This window comes from Arvicanthis niloticus, chromosome 12 (assembly GCF_011762505.2).
Source record: "Arvicanthis niloticus isolate mArvNil1 chromosome 12, mArvNil1.pat.X, whole genome shotgun sequence".
NCBI classification, from domain to species: domain Eukaryota; kingdom Metazoa; phylum Chordata; class Mammalia; order Rodentia; family Muridae; genus Arvicanthis; species Arvicanthis niloticus.
Window position 1 is genome coordinate 648,010 of NC_047669.1, and position 4,194 is coordinate 652,203.

General features: G+C 43.3%; 1 pseudogene; it reads left to right on the forward strand.

Annotated features, from left to right (window-relative positions):
- The first annotated feature begins 222 nt into the window (after nt 1-222).
- LOC117717953 (E3 ubiquitin-protein ligase makorin-1-like) lies at nt 223-1,524 on the forward strand (annotated as a pseudogene).
- The last annotated feature ends 2,670 nt before the right edge of the window (nt 1,525-4,194 follow it).

Here is a 4,194-nt window from a genome sequence, read left to right on the forward strand (position 1 = left end):
GGACAGCAGCAATTCCCTCCTGGTCCAGCGAAGGCCTATCAGCTACATAGACATTTCCCTCAGTCCATACTCAAGGCCTCACCTTTTCCTGTACATGATACTCCAGGTTCCCAGTCTGATCTCCGAGTACCTTAGAGCTGAACTCAAGTCCAAAACTTTTTCATTCCTAGAAAGGAAGGGGTAAGAGAAAGAGATATAAAAAGCTGCGATCGATAAACAGTAATGGTGGAGGTTGCAGCTCCCTTAACAGCCACAACATCCGGAGCAGAAGCAGCAGCAGCAGCGAGCTGTGGCAGTAACCTCCCTCACCTCTATCCCCACAGTTGCTGCTCTATCTCCAGGAGTGGGAGGAGGGGGCGGCACCAGCGATGGCAGTGGTGGTGGCTAGACAATACAGGTCACCTGCAGATATTTTATGCATGGGGTTTGTAAGGAAGGAGATAACTGTCGATACTTTCATGACAGTCTATAATATATGTGCAAATATTTTCAAAGAGGGTACTCTGTTTACAGAGACTGCTGCAGATAAGAACACAGCAAGCCACTGAGACAGGAAAAAGTGACTGCCACAGATCTGAGTGCAAAACCATCCCTTGTTTCTTCCTCAAGTCTTTCTTCTTGCTAAAATGAATCCAGGCAGAGCTAAGTCATGAAACCCAAACTTTCGAACTGTAGGAGCAGGTTCAGAAGAGGCCATACTACCACTTCCTGCACTGAAGTACCCCTGCAGGGCTCAGTGACAAAGGAATAGTCAGAGAAGGAGCCAACTAAGATGGAGACAAGAAGCAGCTTTGGCCCTATGCTGCAATGGGAAAGTGTCACTATGGGGAAAACTGTGTGTATCTCCACAGAGACTCCTGTGACATGTGTGGCATGCAGGTCCTACACCCAATGGATGCTGCCCAGAGGTCACAGCACATAAAATCTTGCATTGAGGCCCATGAGAAGGACATGGAGCTCTCTTTTGCTGTTCAGCACAGCAGGGACATGGTGTGTGGGATCTGCAAGGAGGTGGTATATGAGAAAGCCAACCCCGTGAGCATCACTTTGGGATCCTCTCCAACTGCAACCACACCAACTGTCTCAAGTGCATTCGCAAGTAGAGAAGGGCTAAACAATTTGAGAACAAGATCATAAAGTCCTGCCCCAAATGCCAGACCACTTGTAACTTTCATTCCAAGTGAGTACTGGGTGGAGGAGAAAGAAGAGAAGCAGAAACTCATTCAGAAATACAAGGAGGCCATGAGCAACAAGGCGTGCAGGTATTTTGATGAAGAACATGGGAGTCGCCCGTTTGGAGGAAACTTATTACAAGCATGCATTCCCTGATGGCTCTAGAGAGGAGCCACAGAGACAGAAAGTGATACCCAAGCAGACACCAGGCCCAACGAAGGAGCCACTTCTCAGAGCTCATTGTGGAGAGAGAAAACAACCCCTTTGACAATGATGAAGAGGAGGTTGTCATCTTTGAGCTGGGCGAGATGTTGCTTATGCTTTTGGCTGCAGGTAGGGACGAGGAGCTGACAGACTCTGAGGACGAGTGGGACTTGTTTCATGATGAGCTTTGCATGGCGCAGGAACTGGTCGAAGGAGCCTCGGACATTAGCTGTCCCCTGTGCTGTGTGGCAGTGTGTGTGGCTCTCCTCGCAAACTCCAGGTGCTGTGATCTCTACCCAGGGCCTGTTCCTCTACCCTCACCTTTCCCCCAAGAGTGTGTTGTTTTCTCTGTTTCAAAAGTTACAAAAATAAATCTTGAAGTTAGTGTTTTTGTAACACGAAAACAATTAAAATAAATAAATAAAAAGCTGCAATCTAACGTCAGTGGCTATGGGCATCATAACTTGAATGACAGTCCTGACCAACAGAAATGATAATCTACACCGAATCCTTGCACTGGCTTGTGGGAAAAAAACCATGAACCTCTCACCATTCTTACTCGTTCTCAATCTTCTCATAGCCAGTATTGCCTCTGCCTGTATGAACAGAAAAGAAAAACACTGAAGTTTGTCACCAGTCTTAAGGAATTGCCATGTGTTTAGACTGAGAGGGTCAATAAGTGAGCTAACCTAACTTGGTATCAAACCCAGTGGAAAGGAGGTAAGGGTAGTGCCACTGCATGTTGTGCTGCTGACAGAAATAAGCTAACACTTATGAAGTACTGCAGTGTGGTGGGTGTCATTCAGCAGGCAAGCACTATGTGTCAGCCATTACATTGCTAGGTTCAGACAATAGCTGGGGTGACCATGATCACATATAGGGAGTGAGACCCTGTGGAAGCCTTCATAGTGAGAGTGCCAGGCAAGAAAAGCTGAGCATGAGCTTAGGAATAATGGGCTGAGACAGTGACACCATCACTAAACTTAGAATGTAGAGTCTTAAGGGCTCCTGCTGAGAGTAAATAAGGGAACACATGGGATGCACACTCAGCCAGAACTGAGAACTTAGTCCTTCGACTGTAGTCTTCTTATCTATAGAGGTTCTCTTGAAGCCTTGTTTCATCTAGCATGAAGGTCCCTATCATAGCTACCTCATCCAATAACTGAGTAGCATCTTTAAGTGATTGACCAAAAGCAGCACAATTCCCTGGACTTCTATCCCTGAGTTTCACCTTCACACAACCAGCAGTTTTACCTATCAGTTTTCATTGTACTCTTGAAAGACATACAAATGAAGAAGAATGAAAAAATACCTTGGAAAAAAAAATGTAGTGCTACTTGATGCACTCACCTCTTCTTAGCACAGTTCTGACTAGCCAAGTCCTTGCTTGAACAGCACCGAAGAGAGACTGAAGCAGATCTTCGTCTATGATAAGCTTCATTCAACCTGGCAAAGTAATTAAACCTGAAGCCATATGCAGTCTGGGTAGAGTATGAGCGTTCTAGAAACTTCTTTTGCTTTCTTCCCTTCCCCCTTTCAAGTCCTGAAATGAAAGTGTCCTATTTACAAAACACCTCTGTAAAAGTTTGACTGAAATTATTTACATAAAATATATCCCACCCTAGGGATCCTGGGTACCACACAGCAGATGGGGACCTTTTGGAAAGAAGCCCAGTGGTGTGGTGTTGTAGGATATATTGCAAAAGTAAACCATATTTGCACAGAAAATGCTATTCCTAAAAGCCAGAAGAGAACATGCATATTCAGCCATCCAGAGAGCAGTGAGTGAGAGGAAGAGAGGAAATAACTCACAAATCTAAATTTATCCTCAAATGAAATATACTGCATCCTCATCAACCCAGTAGCTAAGAAGAAAAGAATTTGGATTTTTACATCTTTTACCAGGAAAAAAAATGCCTCTATGTGTCAGTGCCCTTTGGGTAGGTGTGCTTCAGGAGTACTGCTGAGAAAATACCAGTACTCTGAAAGCAGGAAGGAGATGGTGTTCACACCTGGTCAACCAAGAGCACGCAGGTGCACGTGAACCTAACCCAGAAGCAGGGGGTGGAGAAGCTTTCCTTAACTTTGTCTCTTAACTGACACAGAAAACAAAACAAAAATGTACATATTTGTGTAGTTACCCTATGATCTTTTGAGACACATATTCATCGTGTGATACTTAAGTCAGGGTTAGCTACCCATTGCCTTAAACTTCTCTTTAAAGGGTGACTTGTTGAAACTCCTCTTTCACTTTTCTGAAACACATGATGCACCGTCATCATTGTTAGTCACAGAACTGTGCAGCAGAGCACCAAATGTTTTTGTTCCTAACCGTAGCCCAGTGTCTGTTGATCAACCTTTCTCCACTGGAGCTGTCCCCTCTCTCTCTGATGTCTAATAACATATATCTCTACATTTTGAGAAGATTCTTGTTCCTAGACTCTTCATATCAGTGCAAACACAAAGATGTGGAAGTGGAAATAGAATCAACAAAGAAAACCCAAACTGAGGGAAAACTAGAAATAAAAAATTAAGAACTGAGAGACAAGATTTACCAACAGAATACAAGAAGTAGAAGAAAGAACCTCAAGCATTAAAGACAAAATAGAAGAAATGGATAGCTTGGTTAAGAAAATATTAAATGTAAATATAACCAGACACAAAACAACCAAGATCTAGGACACAATTAAAAAACAAATCTGTAAATAATGGAATAAAGGAAGGTAAAGAAACCATGTCAAACAAAGAAAATATTTGCAATTAAATCATTAAAAAAAATTTCCTAACCTAAAGAAGGAGAAGCCTATCAAAGTACAA